Here is a 19,180-nt window from a genome sequence, read left to right as displayed (position 1 = left end):
ACACCAAGTACACGCTTCAAAAAGTTCTCTCCTAGGAGAATCTCACAGGATAAGCTTAATTCCCCCAGCAATAATAAGTTGTGAGGTACAGAATGTTGTCTACCAGGAAAACTCACTGGAGATTCTGTGCCCACCATACCAAAATTCCAGACTCCCAGAAGGAAACAGATGTTCAAAATATACCACATTGTTTGCACACAGTATAGATACAGTGAAAAACTCTTATCAGCTGGGGTCATGAGAATCCTGTAGAAATTCAAGTTCCCATATGCTAGCTAAGGGCCAACCTTGCAAGTAGGCCATTTTAGAGATAAGCATTCACAGGTGCTCTATATTAACTATATTCTGAACAGTATATTTTACAATTTTTATTAACTATTCATTTTTTACTGGCATATATTAATGCAATGGATTTTTATACATTGATACTATATCCAGTGAACTTGTTAAATTCACTTATAATGGTGTACATGCAGATTCTTTTAGATTTTCTAAGTATACATCATGTAGCCATTGACTTTCTTTCAATATAAATTTGTGAACTCTTTCCCCATATTGAAACAGAAGAATGTAATGATTTCATTAAGCTACAATTTTCTATCCATTATCAAGTAAACATGGTGTGAAATATAGTTTAAAAAAAAAGAGTTGAATATTTCCTTCCTCTTCCAAACTTACAAAACCAAAAAGATAGAGAGCTTCAGACATTCACAAATTTTAAAAAAGCAAAAAGGTCTACTTATAGTCTTTGGAATACACACCATTTAGCCTTATGAATCAGAGACATTATGGAGAACAATTCTTTAGGTATCAATATATGGTATTTTTAATTTGGTTTGCAATTGGAGATAAAGTTATCTTCTCCTAACACAGGTTATGGAGCTCTGCTCTAGGCAAGTATGGAATGGTAAGCCATTATTTTCCTATATCCTTTTATTAACCTTTACAATCATTTTATTCTTTCTTTGTAACTTTTTCTTTACAAGAAGGGTAGGCTTTATTAACATTTACTAATTCAGACTATCTTATGCAAGTGACATAAACCTCCATAGTTTCAGCAAAAAGAAGATTTTATCATAAAAAAATGTTTTGTAGAACCTATGAATAAAATGGAGTCTGTGGCTTAAGAACAACCAAAACCCTCGTAACTCTCTAGCCAACCCCATTGCCTATGTATATAATTTTGCTTTCTTCTCTCTCACACTCTGCAAAGTGCCTTCTCTAGCTCTCTGGTCATATCACTAAAAATCTGACCTCAAAAAACTGTTGAGCTCTAGTATTTTAGAGCATCAGACATTATAAGGATACTCATTTCCTTGGTCTCCCAAATCAGAAAAGATTACAAACAGTATATACCATGTCTAACGGAGTTTATCCTTTGATAGGTAGCTATAATGATGATGATGATGGTGATGACGATGATGATGACAGTGGTTAGACTGGAAACTTGCAGCTTTATGTAATAATTTACAAATCCCAAGGGCCAAATTTAATTGCCGGCACTCTGATCACAAGTACCAGAACCAGGTCCCATCTCCTCACTACTCTAAGCACTGATGGGAGAAGACAGTCCTTTACATGATCAGACTGGACCCCACTGGTTTAAGAACCAAGCATGGCCAATCCTAGATGTGATAGACATCAGGATCCACACCTTGCTGGGCATGGACAAAGACCAAAAAAACTTCCTTGCAATTCTGTCTCAGCAGAACCTTCACTGTCTAACCTTTTTCTGACGTCTAGTCATTGCCATTTCCTAGCCTACATCTGTTGATTTCGTTAGTGATGCTATAAGAGGACCTTTCTATGATTTTTCCTACTTCAGCTAAGCCCACTTCAGGAGCCCACAGACATAGGAGCCACACTGAGAAACCTATTCTCTTTTTACATACTTTGTGGTAGTCATCAGCAGATTACTTTTTCTCCCAAGTCCTCCCATTTCTGATATTAAATTTCTGAGGCCTGTACCCTTTCTCCAGTTACTTTTTTTTTTTTTTTTTTTTTTTTTTTGAGGCAGAGTCTCACTCTGTCACCAGGCTGGAGTGTAGTGGCAGAATCTCAGCTCACTGCAACCTCCACCTCTCGGGTTGAAGCGATTCTCCTGCCTCAGCTTCCCAAATATTTGGGACTACAGGCATGCACCACCACACCCAGCTAATTTTTGTATTTTTAGTAGAGACGGGGTTTCACCATGTTGGCCAGCATGGTCTCGATCTCTTGACCTCGTGATCACCCCACTTCAGCCTCCCAAAGTGCTGAGATTACAGGTGTGAGCCATCATGCCCGGCCTCAAATTACCTAAGTCTCAAGCCTGCAGCCATCTATCCACGTCTGCTGGACTACAGGCTGCTGCCTACATAAGGCCAACCCAGTCTCTACAGTGCTTTTTACAATAACCCACCATGAATTGCAGATGGAGCCCAGCTCCTTCCATTGAGAGCAATGAGATGAGGAGAGGAAGAGGGCAATCTCTCAGCAAGTCAAACATTACAGAGCTTTGAGAACGTTAAGAAGTCCAGCCTGCACTAGCACATTGTAATTTATTTTTTGCCTCATTCTGCCTACCTCAGACCTTCAACTCCTCACTTTTCACATATCTGGAGGCTAATCCCATGTGAGAAACACTTAGGAAAACAAGTGTGACAACTCTGCCTGAGTCCCAGAAAGAAAGCTCTCTCTGAAGGGGCCCTTCGGTTGTTTTCCCAGGTGAGATGTTTAAGACTTGATCCCTGTTGTCTGAATTCCTTTCTCACCACACCCAAGGTCATTTTAATGAAAATTCCAAAGTCCAAGCCAAGAGGATAGAGTTGCTCTTAATCCTTCAGCAGTGCTGTCATTTGATCCCTAGACCCGCTGGGGTGATTATTGTGTGTCTGCAGAGCAGGGCTAAGCAGGCAGGAGGAGGAAGTGGCTGCCCCTGCAGGAGGCCTGTTTCTGGCCCTTGTTTCTGTGCTGGTGCTGCTGCTACCTGCCAATCCCTCCCACCACCCTTTCTCCCTAACATCTCAAGATAATGCTGATGCTCATGGCTGTTCTTCACCTTTTGCGGAAGTTCACTAATTCATTAACATTTTGTTAATATGATTCATTGTATTGACAAAGTTGAATCAGCAAGTTATTTAATTCCTGGTTTTTTTGCATGCTCAGAGGAGCTAAGGTTGTGTGTGGAACGTGCAATTATACTTCTTGACACCTTTACATCTGTGACTTAGCATTTCATCACAGGTTTAAAAATTGTGTTGTAAAAGGAAATGGAAAATGTTAAGAAAAACTTGAGTGCTTTAAAAAAAAATTCTTTAATTTGTTTTTATTTTCTCTCTAACTTCCTGAGTGATGAGAGAATGAAAGCGCTGACGACCAAATGTCTGGGATGTTTTGGGACCACTCTGTCCCCTGGGCCAGATATGGGAACATTCTCCAGTGCTGCAAGGACTAATCATCAGGCTCTCTTGCTCCTCACTAATGACCAGGCAGAGCAGCAACCCCTGCTTCCTGTCACGCTGAACTCTGGAGGCCACTGATTGCGGCCCGGCCAACCTGCCGCCAGCCTTCAGCAAACCTGCCAAAGTCATCTGTTTCGATATTTTCTTGCCCCTTGAGATTAAAGGGGTACATCCTTCCCCACACTGTCTGAAGAGAACAGAGGGGTACACTCTGCTTCAGGGTGTAAAATGGTCTCCTTTCTTTTCAGACCCTGGAGGCAAACATGTCTAGGGAATAGCACTCTGACAGGAGAGACTTTACTTCTATTAAAATACTCAGGCTTAAAAAGACTGAAAGCTTTAAGAGAGTTTTGGAAACGGAAACTGTAAGTAAAGACAAGATTTGAGGCATGACCATCATAAATAATGTCTCTAACATGCTCTTTTTTTCACCAAATATAAGCGTGCTTAGGAAATATAAAAATGAATCTGATTCTTTTTTTCATAGGAATGATACCACATCAACTTTTAGTCCCTACACCTATACCTCTTTCTCCTCCCCTTAACATCCGGAATTTTCTCTCACAGGCTCTGTTCAGCTCTACCGGGGAGACAGGAAGAGATTAGGTAATGATCTGCTGCTGAAACAGCTCCCATAGCCTGGTGGCATGTAGTTCCCCTTCTGTTCTTCAAGACTGGCTGTAGGGAGCATCCCTGGATTTTGACTCTCAAAAGGCATGGTTAAACAGAATAGGAGTCTACTTCAAGCTGCTATGGATGATGTGTTTGAACTTCTTGATTTATTAAGATGTATTCTTAACTTCCTTAAGAAACAAGTGAGAAATTTTAGCTATTATTCTAATTCCTGTGAAAAGAAAAGAAAGAAGAAAGACAATGTATTATTTAGAAGGCCTACCAAGAGCCCAAAAGCTCGTTATCCCAAAAGACAATCTATAAACTTCACTGCCTATCCCTGGCCTGGATCTGCACATGTGCACACATAGACATGCAAAACAGTGAAGTCACTTCAACTATAGCACTGCTGCTATTTCAGGAAAGCCAAAATAATCCTCTTCATATAATTGTTGGCACCCAAATAACCTCATAAATAATAACAATAAAATGTTTTAACATTCCTACAGTTTTCAAATCCCACATTAACTCATAGGGTCCTCCAAAAACCCTGTGAGATGTGATTTTACTTTCCTCTTTTTACAGAGAGGGACCTGAGGTTCAAGAAGGTACAGAAAATAAGAAAATGCAACAGGGAGCAGAACCCAGGGCTTCTGACTCTGAATCCACAGTCAGATTCTAGTCTTGCATCTGTGATTACTCAACGGCCTGGTATACATTGGATATTGAATCTAAGTCTTTGATTCCTTTATTGCAAAAAGGATGAGAAGGAGAAGGAAGTAGACAAAGGTTGGACCAGTTGATATTTAAAGACTGTTAGTTTCCACAGTTCCATAAATCCAAAAGCCTTTTTAGGATACTTGAGTGGCCATGGCCTCTTCTGCGATTTCTTGAGAGTAATCAGTAACGGCTTTTAGCCTCTTCTTTGTGTAAGGGAGAAGTCAACTGAAGTTACAGTGACCTTGAGATTTCCATCAAATCGCAAATGCACATCTAATAAGAAGGCTGTTGCTCTTCTCAAAATCTCTGCAGATCTGTGTGGTATATGCCCTACAGTCTACATCAAGTTTTCTGTACCCACTGAAATCTAGACTTTAGCCTCAAGCAGCTGCTATTTTCACTCTTCCAATGAGGACTCTGATGTACCTGTGTCCCCTCTTTCTTCTACCCTACAAAGAACACTCAAGGAAGGCATTGGAGTATCTATTTAGCAGATTATACTGAAGTTTTTTCAACAAGGGAGGTGGCATCAGAGCCCTTTACATTAATATTCATTTTGACACTTCTTAAAAGTACTCTACCACCCCAGCCCACATGGCTTTCTCATTGGCTGGCACGTCTCTAGAAACCCTTTGCCTGCTGTCCTGCTGCTCAGACCTTCCAGCACCACCATATGCAGGGGAGGAGGGAATGGAAGCCTAACCTTTTTTATTCAAAGGCAATAACAAGGAAACTTTCTAAATAAAAAGCCATCATCTCCAGCCATAGGAGCTTTCCTCCTCTAGGGGCAGAAATAGCTGTAATCAGTTGTGTTTTTAAATAGATTCTTTTTGTTTCTTATAGCGACACTGATGTCAGCTAATGTGATAGAGCAGAAAGAGCACTGAGTCTGTAGCCCAGGCCTCCTTCTGCGTCTAGATCTCAGTTTCTTTAACTGAAGTAGAAGGGTCTTGGAAAAGAAATGGATTTCTAACTTTTTTATGGAGGGGAGCTTCTTATTAATTCCTACTAAACGTGGGACTGTTCGAGAGGGAAGAAAAGAATGCACTGCTGCTCCTAGCTGCCGATGTTGAGCGCAAGGAAAGGAGGAAGCAGAGGAGCCCCACCAGCTCAGCCGAAAGAAGCCTGGCAGTCTGATGTGCTGATGAAAGTCTGAGAGCCTAGTCCTAATCCTAGCTCTAGGTTACACATACCAGTACTGATTGTAATCAGATCGCCTAACCTATTGTGTAAAAATATGTAATTTCTGCCCCATCTGTCTCACAGGGTTTATATGTGACTAAAAAGGAGTAATGTATATAAAACCATATAAAATGTTACTTAAAAATATATAACATTTAAGGCTGGGCATGGTAGCCCACACCTGTAATCCCAGCACTTTGGGAGGCCAAGGCAGGCGGATTGCTTAAGCTCGGGAGTTCAAAACCAGCCTGGGCAACATAGTGAGACCCTGTCTCTATTATTAAAAAAAGAAGAAGAAATATATATATGTATAATATTTACTCTTAGCTGGCAATCTCTCCCACTTAAACGGTCAGCAACATCAAGAAGCCATCCAGTGTAAACCATTCCTCCACTGTAGATTTCTATTAAATGGATCACCAATCCTACTTACCAGGATTGTCTTATGTAAGTTTTGTGTCAATTTTCTAAAACACAGTTATCTTAGGAAATGCAGGTAATCCTATGTAATGCCTGTGGGGGATATCTGATTGCAACTGTCATTTTGTATTGACATATTGGCACAGATTGGCTGTGTCTGGATCACATTTGAGATATGTGTTTTTATGAAAATTATATAAGGGGGAAGAGGAGGAAACATATACTTCCTCCCCTATATTTTATTTTCAAAAAACACAAAATGTGGAGTACTTTCATATTATTGTTACTATTTTTATTATTATGTTTATCATTATTATTGTGATGTACAGATTATTTTCCACTCTGGCCATTTGCCTAGATATTATAAAGCCTCATCCTTTAAAATCAAGAGACAGTCTTCCTTTAGCTAGAACTGCCATCTTCCAGTGATCCATCAAAATGGGAAACACAAAGGGGAAGAGGGGAGGCACCCCATATACGTTCTTTTGACCTTTTAGGAAACATGGAGTTGTTCCTTTGGCCACATGCATGTGAAACAGTTAAAAAAAAAAAAAAAAAAAAGGTGATACTGTTGACATCCAGGGAATGGGTACTGTTCGAAAAGGAATGCCCCACAAATGTTGCCATAGCAAAACTGGAAGAGTCTAGAATGTTACCCAGAATGCTGTTGGCATTGTTGTGAACAAACAATGAAGGGCAAGATTCTTGCCAAGAGAATTAAGGTGCGTACTGAGCACATTAAGCACTCTAGGAGCCAAGATAGTTTCCTGAAACACATGAAGGAAAATGATCAGAAAGAGAAGGAAGCCAAAGAGAAAACTACCTGGGTTCAACTGAAGCGCCAGTGTGCTCCACCCAGAGAAGCACACCGCATGAGAACCAATGGGAAGGACCCTGGGGTGCTGGAACCTCTTCCTTATGTCATAATAGGTATTAAAAAAAAAAAAAGACCTCTGGACTGAAAAAAATCAAGAGAAGATTTACAATGCATGGAAATAACTGTAATTTATCATATTAATTTGGGCTACCAGTAGCATCGTTTAGAGATTGTGCAAATTGAGTTCACAAATATCACAGCTTTGGAAGATCAAGAAGTGGTTTTGAACATAGAGATTCCAGGGAAAAAAAGTAATAATAAGATTAAGGTTCAAATCTGCAGTTAAATTAGGAAAATAAATAATTTTTACACAATAATTTATTTTGTCCAAGTTCAAGGAAAGATATTTTTAATTACATACACTACATTGCATTTTAGCATTATTTGTTTCTCTTTTTAAACATAGATTCTGTGGGCTTTTTGCCAGAATTACAACATTTCTACAAAGGATAAAAGAATAAAGTCACCCAGCAAGAGGTAACCACTGCGTGACTGCATAAACTGAAAGAAGGGCGCTTGAACCCATAGGGCTTATGTTACCGCAAACAACTTTTGATGGTTTCACCTGGTATCACCTTTTTCTTGTTCCTTTTCAGGAACCCTGGTTTCTAGAGCTTGCCTTATGGAGTGGGGGGTTAGAATCAGGAACTGCGCTGACCACAGAGGATCAGGCAACATCGACTGTGTGCTGTTTGCTAACTAAAAGTTCAGAGGGAGACAGTTTGGCCCCTCCTTGGACCTCTGGCTGAGAGAAGGGATGTACACGGAGTGGCACCAACACACCCAGGCAGACGCTCACATTATGAAACATAAATGCAGAGTGAACAAAGAGTGTTGCAAATCACTCAGCTTGGCTAGCTGCTGCCAAAGCAATTCAGTACTCCTCATGAAGCCTGCTCTGCATTCCAGAAAACAAAAAAAATTAGAGGCCTGATAAGATAACCAGGTAATTAATGAAGCAATTTCCCCTTCCTGCTCACATGCCTGTATTTATTTTTTAATATAAATTATCATCATCTTAAGCAATAAGTACACTATCTTCCTGTAACCTTTAAGAACTTAGCCAAATGGAGCAGAACAAACAGTTCACGTCTTGGTGTCTATTTTGTTTCAGTTTTTAAGCTTACACCCACACACACAAAATCTTGTAAATATATTCAGCTTTTTTGGTTTTTTGGGTTGGTCTTTATTTTGCTTTGGCTTTTTTTTACTTTATTTTTACAGGAGTTGTTTTGTTCTTTTAGTTTTATAGTCTGCTTTTTCCTAGGTTATATAAAATGGACAATTTTCAATGGTAGCAAATATTCATTTCCTCCAGTGAATTTTTAAATAATTTCAGCAGCAAGATTACTTTTTCAACAACATTGTATGTGGATTCTAGTATATACAAATTAGACCTGTGCAGGCCCATCTCTTCCCTTGATACATAAACTTCTGAGGGAAGACAGCAGAACACAGGTCAAAAAATACTTCCCCTGCATCATTTCTCATGAACACATGGTATTACAGGTTCCCTGCTGTTCAATTAAAGATATTCTTGTACATTTTTTTAACCTTGCTAGGTAAATTATTCAAACAGCCAGAAGGGAAATAGTCTTAGAATTCTGTATTGGGCAAAATCGTTAATGACTAGCTGGTAAGGGTCATGAATGATGCAAAAACACTTGCTCTGCCAATCTGTTTCATTCTGGACCCTGTGTTAAACTAATTTTTACAATTTGAGATTCTGGACTTTGTCAGAGAACTCACATATGCCAAATTGTTATGTAATCATTGAAATTACAAGGCTTTTGAAGCACTAAAGAGATAAATAGAACAGTTTGAGGGGTTTTTGGCCTGATCAAGGCAATCCATCTTTTGAATTACTTCTACAGCCATGCAAAGCATGATTTCCCAATGAAACTGTTACTCAGAATATTATCTCCAATGGCAGCCTGGCCTTCATCCTGACCATGGTTTCATTTGAAAATAATGTGCATTATAAAGGACAGTGGGCAGTGGGTCCCCTACAGAGCATTTTAGTTTAAGGGTCTAACTGATTATGACCAAGTTCCACTGGCACTCCAAATCATAAAGATAGTGCCATGTTCTATAGAGTTTCTTGATAGAATTTGTGTATATCTCAATAGGCTAAAGCTTCAGAAGATTTCTGCCACACAAGATTGACAGAAGCTGATGGACAGGAACATGGAATCCTTGTGTTCTAATAGACAGTTAACTTGTGGTAGGTAGAATTTGCTGGAAAGCTTTAAAATATGAACACACATGCTGCCCATCCTTTATGGGCAGAAACTCTACCATTTGTTCTCCAGAAAAAACAGGTGTGTGTGTGTGTGTGTGTGTGTGTGTGTGTGTGTGTGTGTGCAGACAAATGCTTTTAGCAATAAATGTCTTATTCCTTCATAGCCTCTTTGCCCCTTTTATGAAGAAGAATTATGTTAGGCTTTAGTGATATTTACTTCCATTTCTAATCAAAGTACATGTATTCAGCATATTCATATCTACATTAGACTGTAAAAGTAAAAAAAAAAGCAATCATCCATGTATATAGTTTTGAATACAACAGCAACGGAAGTATTCAGTGAACCATCAGTCAAACAAGAAAATTTTGACAGACCAGCAACATATTATGAGAAAGTATGAGAAGGGTTAAGAAATCAAGGGAGAAAATTAGATGATGGAGATGAGAAAAGGAAAAAAGAAATAAAAGCAGGTGAAAATGTGAAAAGCAAGGAAGAAATAAAAATGTTCTTTAGAAGCAAAGCCTTGAGCAGAAGTTTAAAACATGGACACTAGTGTCAATTATTTAAAAATTGTTTCACCTTTGTCCCAATTTCTTCTTCTAGAAAATGCATCCCACCTATATCATAAGGCTATTCCCAGGAGTACATGAGGAAATGCCAGTACAGCATTTAGCTCAGTAGTCAATGTGAAGTATATGCTTAGTATATGTTAGCTATATATATTAACATATATAAAATTGAGTGTAATTAACATTAAGGTTACATTAATTACCTCTGTGCAAACATGGTTTAGATGTCCCAGCATTGTAGGGAAAGCACCTAAGTCTTTTTCCAAAGTTTTCACTCTTCCCTGATTCCTTTGCCTCTCTTTCCTACTGTTTAATATCTAAAAAGTCATTCACAAAACAAAACATCTCACTTTGCACAAGCACTCATGTTAGGGAAACAATCTAGTCCTTCCTTAAAAGTGGTTGCCATCTTTAAATTGAAATTTTTCTCTGTATTTCAATCTCATTTTTTTTTTTTTAGTAAGAGAGACTTCTGAGGACAAAAGCCATATTTTCTTCTTTTCTAATCCATCACAGTAACCAATTCAAAACTGTTCATAAAGCAGATAATCAATACATTTGATTTAATGAATAATGTGCCTACTAAAGATAGAACAAGAAGCAGAGGTTAATTTTAAAAGTCTATCAAATTTCAGACTCCTAATGAGAATTCCTTGAGTCTTCTGGGTTTCACCTTTTTCACTATAATTGAAATGCCAAGCACAAACTGAGCAGTCTGCTAACAATCTGAAAAGAAAATATATTACAATGATTGTACAGGGAAACTTGGAAGCGATTTTCTCCTGGGTTGGGGGTTTAAACAAACAGGAAGCCCTGTTTAGGATTTGTCTTCATCATCTTTCATCACAAGTCAGCCTGACTTCCTGATGAAGAAATGTGGAACTGCTTTCAGATTCTCAACCAGATTGGACAGAAATGCCAACTTTAAATGCAACTTTAAATTCAGAAGCTACTTCTGAATACCCACATTTCCATCAGACCACAGCTCTCTAAGTAAAATTTTGTCTCTTGATTTCTATAAGCAGTGGGCAGAAAATGGGCCTTTGTTCTAACCCCATAGTTAAAGGATCACATTTTTTTCTATGACTGAGCATCCAGAGGGTATGAGGAGCAAACCATATAATCAAGAAGAATAAATTAATAATCATGGACTCCTTAAAGTGTTTTCTTCTCAGCATTAGCAGATAGTTTCTGTAGATACTTGAAAAAATATTACTTATGAAATGAAACTTTGAACACTCTCTATTAAAATCTTATAGTGATTTCAGATTAGAAAGTACAAAATACCTCACAATTTGTCTCTAGTCCATATATCTAAAATATACTTTTCAAAATTAGCAATTTCTTGTTAAACTTCAAATTTCATAAAGCTGTTTTGTTTAAACTACCATTACTAAAAGAACAAATATAGCAATTTTCAGGTTTAAGTAAAACTTGAGGATTTTTTTAATTCAAATAGATAATTTTCTACAAAAAGCTCTAGATAAATTGATGATGATTCTACATACCTAAAGAAGATGATGCCAAAATTTGAAGATATAAATTGAAATGACTAGTATTTTATCTAATATTAAGTAGAAATACGCAAAATCAGGACTCTTCCTACTCTCGAAATTATGTTGAACTATACAATATTTTTAACAATATATGCCACACTGTGCAATAGAACTAAATACATATATATATATATACACACACACACACACACATATATATATTCCTCATGCCTCAGTGAGATTTTTAACCCTTTGGTCATCATCTTCCCATCCTCTGTAATGTCACTTTGTACCCCATAAATTTATACAATTATAAATTGACAATTTATAATGAAAAATAAAAAAATAAAAATTATATTGACTTATCAATTCTCACCATAGACATTTATCTACTGGGGCTAGATATATGTTTCACCTTTTGAATTTTCAAAACCTTTTCTCACTGGTGTTTCCCAATATGATTTATTTCAAGTCTCCATTCTTATAATATTCTTGAAAATGTTGGATTAACATAAGAAAGGAAGAGCTTTTATAATACAGAGAAGGAAATTAAGAGCAGATTCATCAAATATGATTTTTATCAGACTAACAACAATACACGTCTGCAATTTAAATATGTCTTGACTCAGTTAAATTCTAGAAGGCATTGTTTAATGTCAAAGCCCAGAGGAAGACACTCTAGGCAACTACCACATCACAAATATTCCAGATGTTTCTTGAACACACAGTTCCCTCCCCACTATCAGCCTGTGACAACCACCATTCAGCCTTTTGCACTATTATTCTAAATTGCATGTTGAATGTTTATGTTAAAAAAACAAAACAAAAGAAAGAGGAAAATAAACTTGAACGAAAACATACTTTGTTTTCTGTCCAAGAAAATAAAATGTGCATTTATTGACAAACATATGAATGAATTTCCTTAGAATGATGTAACCCCTCCAAAAAAAAATCACAGAAGTCATCACCATGGGTGGTAGGATGCTGAGTTTCCCACAGGAAGCAGCATAGGTAATTGCTTGTTTGTTTTTGTACTGAGAGCATTCTATTATGTGCCTACGGGTTTCTTCTATGAGAAAATCTGCTGATGGGCCATTTTGTTTCAGGCATTTTGTAGGTATTTGTCTCATGTGTTTAGAAAGAATATGTGTTCTGTAGAAGAAATGAGTAAATGGGAAATACATGTGGTTGGCAAACAAGCTATACTATGACATAAGAAAAAAATCTACAAATAATGTAAACATATGAATTCCACCTTTTAAAATATAGTCCCTTCTGGAATAAGACTGCAAATTGGAGAAGAGCTAAATTATCTGTCCAGTTAAGTTGCCTGAAAGAAATTTAAAGTCAGGCCACTATCAGGCAAGCCCCATGAAAGGAAGTAAGAATTCCTTCGTCAGTCACTGCCTTCATCCCCACGGATCCCAGTGAGGTCAATTTAAGAGTTCTACAAATAACCGTGGTTGGTGTACACTGAACCACATAGCATGCTAGATGGTGGGGATACAGAAATGAATAATATGTGGTCCCTGCTGTCACAGAATTTATTCCATCAGAAAAACACAGACCCATAAACAGGCCATTCCAAAGTAACACGGTCTATAATGACAGAGCTATTCCCAGCAAGCAGTTGAATCCAAAGGAAAGGAGGGTACTTGGCTCAGTAGGAAGAAGGCAAAAGCCTCATGGAAGGCTTCCCAGAGGAGACAAGCTCTGCGCTGAGCTTGGAAGAATGGATTGGAGACTTGGAGTGGGCAAGGTAAAGATGGGCAGACAAACATTACACAAGAAGCACCGACACATAAATTCAAAGCAGGATGTGATGTGCCGGGCACTGAAAGACAGTATCACCAGGGTACAAATTTTAAAGTGGGAAGACAAGGCTGCAAGAGCGCAGACCTTAGGGAATATGTGTACCACGTTCAGGAGCGTGGATGTTATCCAGTGGGTATTGGGAAGCACCTGAAAAACAGAACTCCTCCAATTCCTTCATGTCTCTCCCTTGTCACCAGCACATAGGACAACAGGGAAGTTACCCCCATTGGAAACAGGGGAGTGGAGGAGCAGGACCAGCCTGTTCTTTCTCCCCACCCCGCTGCCATCCTGAATTACTGTGAATTCTCCCTGTGCGGCCCCACTGGATTGAACATAGAGTATCTGGGACACAGAATAGAAGGGTAATAAGCTTCACAAAGAAGCGATATTAGAAAAAGATGTTAATTCTAATGCATGGCAAGGGAAAAAAAAACATCAATAGCTAGAAATCAGAGAAGGAAGGCGAAGCATGAGCAAAGGAGATGGCACATGTAGAGGTGTGGGAAAATACATCCAAGGATGAGAGCCGAATATCCAGGAACACACCAGAAAGCATGTAAACCATTGCAAGAGAGTAGGCCTAGGTTTGTTTCACATGTGAAACAGTGTTTTGATGCTCAAATAAGTTATTCCTATACATATTGTAGTAGGTATATGATGGTATCTATTCTAAAATCTTCACATGGAAATCGGTCCCTACTTTATGGCATGGTCTATATTCACATAACAAATGAAATTAACCAGAAAAAAATATATATTGGAAATATTGAGTGAGAGAGTTGATCTGAGCGAGGGAAAAAAAACATAGGAAGAAGGAAGGCTGGACAAAGAAGAAGAGACATAAACAACTACAGCGATAACAGTAAGTATAGAATGCTTATGATGTGCTACTATGGGCAGTTAAGGGCCTTCAGTGCATCTCATTTAATTCTCAACAGACTATTATTTTCCCCATGTTACAAGTGAGGAAACTGAAACTTAGAGGGTTTGAGCAGTAGAGATGCTAAACTGAGGCCATGCAGGTAGTAAATGGCAGGACTGGAACTGGAATCCAGGCAGTCAGAATCCAAACCCCCTAAGTGGGAAGAGATTGCCCTAGTAAAGAGAATAACTCCAGGTTTTAACAATGCATTTAGTGAGGCAATACAAGCAAAAAACAAACAAAACCCTAACAACAACAAAAACAGACTTCCTTGTGCAGAAATGTCATGAAAAAAGAAGAAACTAGGCTAGGGGTGGTGGCTCACGCCTGTAATCCCAGCACTTTGGGAGGCCGAGGCAGCTGGATCACTTGAGGTCAGGAGTTCAAGACCAGCCTGGCCAACATGGTGAAACCCCATCTCTACTAAAAATACAAAAAGTAGCTGGGCATGGTGGCGGGCGCCTGTAATCCCAGCTACTCGGGATGCTGAGGCAGGAGAATTGCTTGAACCTGGGAGGCGGAGGTTGCTGTGAGCTGAGATTGCACCACTGCACTCCAGCCTGGGTGACAGAACGAGACTCTGTCTCAAAACAAACGAACAAACAAAACTAGTTTAATTGTCTCCAGAATGTCTGTGATAAAAAATTAACATCTGTACTCTTTTTCCAGCATGCTCCAAGTATAGACCATTATGAGGCACAGTAATTTGTTACTACTAACGAAGAATCTTAGATTATAAATGAAAATTCTGTAGGGAAAAAACAATGTCACACATCTAGAAAGAAACTATGAACAATATGCCTTACTTGATACGCGTACACATATTCTCCTAAAGGGAAAAAAAAAAATTGCCATGCGTGTAAGTCCTGGCTACAAAAGAAAGGGATTTGCCTAAAGTTCTGACAGTGGAAGTGAAAAAAATCACTTTAGAAAAGGTCTCTTGTCAGCAAAATAAATTTCTAATTAGCCGTATCTTTCAATTAGCTAAATAAAGAGAGCAACTAATTACTCTGACCAGGAGTTTCTTTATTCAATATTTTTTAGTCACCACTAATAACCTTGAGAGCTTCATGATTCTGAATATTTCTTCATATTCAGGCAGAGTTAATCTGACTGTTGGGTCTGATTGCTCTGTAAAAGGACACTGCCCTGAAAATTGTTATATTCCATAAACTACAGGTTAGTTCAAACATGTAACAATGCCAGCTTCAAGAAGACAGTCCATAAAGTCATCATTTTATACCTCTAATTTCTATATTAATCTTTTTTAAAATAGTGCCTTTATCATCATTATTAATACTTACTGGTGGCTGATGACATCTTTAAATGATCAATGTAGACTTACATTCCAAACATCCTAAAATTCATTGATTCAGCAAATTTGTATCAAATGTCTAACAGGTCAATGAACTATAGAGGATGTTTTAGTGATAAGTAAGACAGGGAGTTGGAAACCAAGGGCCTTACAATTTAGTCAGCATCTCTTTTTATCAAATAACTCCCATAATCAAAGCATAAATACTTAAATAAACTCACAGGCTAATCTTCCCCAGTACCTCTAAGCAAAGTTTATCTCCTAAGGGGCGATCTTTGTTCTATTTTCTGCATAACTTAACCATATTGAGAAACCCAGCCCATTTAGTAAGACTTCTATTTCTATGTCAATGGTGAATATGATGCCTGAAATTTTTACTTTTTCTTTCCAAATGCAGCTAAGTTCTAAATGTTCTTGTGGAGGAAGAAAACCAACTACAGAAATTATTTACTTTTTTAAAATTTTAAATGTGACATCTTCAAGTCATACTTTCCACGATAAAACATTTCCACTTGCTGACGTGCTCCCCTCTAGCTGAAATGACACAATCATTTCAACCCACTGAATTTAAAATTGAAATACCTCTTTCTTCTTTCAGAAAGAAAGAGCCACCCTATGATTAAAACTTCCCACAGTTGCTTTTAAAGTGCTTAACATTAAAAAAAAAAAAAAAGTTTTTCTCTATTTTTATCGGAAATTACCCTCCCTACACAAACACTGTGGCTGGCTCTATGAGTGGCTTTGCAATAGTAGCCTTGCCCTCCCTCCATTCTCTGACTCTTTCTAGGAGTGCAAATGGACAGCTAGCTGCCTTTGAGGATTTTCTATCTTGTTCCACAGCCTCCCTCCAAACACTGGTTCCTTTCCCCTTTCCAGCGGCAGCTTCCCTCACATTGCTGAACAGCACAAAATGTCCTCTCAATCTGGTACTAGTTGCTATAGGAAATTGAGTTTTCAGATGATACAACGTTTAAACCAAATAACCTACTTAAACCTTTTCAAGCAAGAATATCTCTGAATTACTCCTGAGGTCATTATGTTTCCCTCTGCACTGCCTTTATTGTGCCATCGTCATTATTAAGTTATTTATTCACCCAACACTTTCTAAACATCTCTATTATGCAAATCACTTTACTAGGCCCTGCAGGAGAGAACTTTATGAAATTGGCACCTGCCTGCCCTCTGTTAACTCAGTCTAGAGGAGGCCCATGCCAGCCTACATAGCTCTATTACAGGGAAACGCTACTGAAGTGCTAGAATAGAGGAGGGGAAAGGCAGAGGGAATGGGAATGTCAGGAAGAGAGTAGGGCTCGCAAGATTCTTGGGGGAGTTGTTGACCTTGGCAAGAAAAGATTTTATTGATGTTTTGAGATTCAGCTAAATGAAAGCATAAAAAAGCACAAAAATTACTGAAATAAAGTAAAGAGGGACCACAATTCCAAACCATTAAAACACAAATTGGTATTCTTTTTTGGAATAAGGACCTGCCTAACAAAAATCTCAATGTTTGTAGCTTGGGGGAAATCCCTGAGAAATAAAATAAAGATTCATAAGACTCAAGTTTTAAACCTTGAGTTAAAACTTGAGTTTTACTAATCTTAAGGCATCAACTATGTGTCTCCAGAGACCTGGGTGAGACTGGAACTCCTCTTTAGCTTATTTCCATTCCATTCTCAAGAATCTCCACTAATCCTTGCCACTCTCCCCAGACAAAATTCCTTTGGTCTGCATGGTTCAGGTTTAATGGAGCCACAATGATGCCTTCGCCACATTAGTATATGGCTTTTCCACATTCAATGTTCATTCAACAAACATTTGCTGAGCACCTATTACCTGCAAGACTCTTAGCTAAGGGAAGCAAAGATGAAGAAAACACAGTTCTTACCTTTAAGGTGCTCACAGCAGGAGATCATGCATATAAACAGCTACCTGAAACAAAATATGAGAAACCCTGAAAGATTTGTAAGTAAGGAGCTGGGGACAAACAAGAGAGGGGCAAGTAAATTGACAAAGAGAAGGAAAGGAACCTTCGAAGACTTCACAGCAAGGAGACCTTGAGGAGCATGCAAAAGTATGCTCACTCTTTGCCTACAGGATGGTAACCAAATTTCTGGGAATGAAAGCAAGAGTCAGAGTTTAAAGGAGAAGATTTAAAAAGGGTGAAGTATGCTCTGTTAAGGGGTCTGCACCCATCCTCTAGGCATTAGGAAGAACTTTAAGCTACTTAGAACTTTTTTTTAATCCATCACCTCAAGCATTTATTTTTTCTTTTTGTTACAAACAATCCAATTATACTCTTTTAGTTACTTTTAATGTATAATAAATTACGTTGACAGTAGTCACCCAGTTGTGTTATCAAATACTAGATCTTACTCATTCTAACTATATTTTTGTATGCATTAACCATCACCACTTCCCCCTTATCCATGACCCATCCCACCTACTGATAACTATCATTCTACTCTCTATCTCCATGAATTCAATTGTTTTATGTTTTATCTCCCACAGATAAATGAAAACATGTGAAGTTTGTCTTTCTGTGTCTAGTGTATTTCACATGCCATAATGACCTCTAGTTCCATCCATGTTACTGCACGTGACAGGATCTCATTCTTTTTTATGGCTGAATAGTACTCCATTGTGTACATATACCACATTTTCTTTATCTATTCATCTGTTGATAGACAATGATGTTGCATCCAAATCTTGCTTATTGTGAATAGTGCTGCAATAAACATGGGAATGCAAATATCTTTTTGATATACTGATTTCCTTTCTTTGGGGTATATACCTAGCAGTGGGATTCCTGGATCATACGGTAGTTCTATTTTTAGTTTTTCGAGGAAACTCCAAACTGTTCTCCATAGTGGTTGTACTAATTTACATTTCCATCAAGAGAGAAAGAGGGTTCTCTTTTCTCCACATCCTTGCCAACATTTGTGTTTGTCTGTCTTTTGCATTACTAAAGACTGTTAAACAGAACGAATATATATATGTTATGTTTGATATATACAATATATATGTTATATATATGTTATATATGTAAAGAGCTACTGTTATACTAATGTTAAAATTATTTTTCTGATAATATAATCAACATTATATTATGGGCCAAGCATGGTGGCTCATGCCTGTAATCCCAGTACTTTAGGAGGTCAAGGCAGGTAGATCGCTTGAGGCCAGGAGTTCAAGACCAACCTGGGCAACATGGCAAAACATCATCTCTACAAAAATACAAAAAAAAATTAGCCAGGTGTGGTGGCATGCACCTGTAGTACCAGCTACTTGGGAGGCTGAGGTGGGAGGATCACCTGAGCCCAGGAGAAGGAGGCTACAGTGAACCATGATCATACCATTGTACTCCAGCCTGGGTGACAGAACTAGACCCTGTCTCAATAAATTAAATAAATAAATAAATACATATGTACGTAATGAGAGAAATAAAGCTAAAAGCAGTAAAATGAACTAAGAGACTACTCTAATAGTTAAGGTGAGAGATGAAGAAGATTTGAAGATAGTGAAAATTGGGATTAAGAGAAAGACACAGAGAACTACTTCAAATGTAT

At 38.1% G+C, this 19,180-nt stretch overlaps 1 long non-coding RNA gene and 1 pseudogene across 1 annotated transcript in view; one reads left to right on the top strand and one right to left on the bottom strand.

Annotated features, from left to right (window-relative positions):
• LOC117980058 (uncharacterized) overlaps positions 1–19,180 on the bottom strand; it is a 334,342-nt gene that overhangs the window by 77,587 nt on the left and 237,575 nt on the right. Inside the window, exon 6 of the long non-coding RNA XR_004671184.4 lies at positions 17,500–17,543. This is a non-coding gene — a long non-coding RNA (uncharacterized LOC117980058). The remainder of the gene's footprint in view (positions 1–17,499; positions 17,544–19,180) is intronic.
• On the top strand, positions 6,620–14,703 carry LOC130541454 (large ribosomal subunit protein eL21-like; annotated as a pseudogene).

Source organism: Pan paniscus, chromosome 3 (genome assembly GCF_029289425.2).
Source record: "Pan paniscus chromosome 3, NHGRI_mPanPan1-v2.0_pri, whole genome shotgun sequence".
NCBI classification, from domain to species: Eukaryota; Metazoa; Chordata; class Mammalia; order Primates; family Hominidae; genus Pan; species Pan paniscus.
This window is presented reverse-complemented; position numbering and strand designations above follow the sequence as displayed.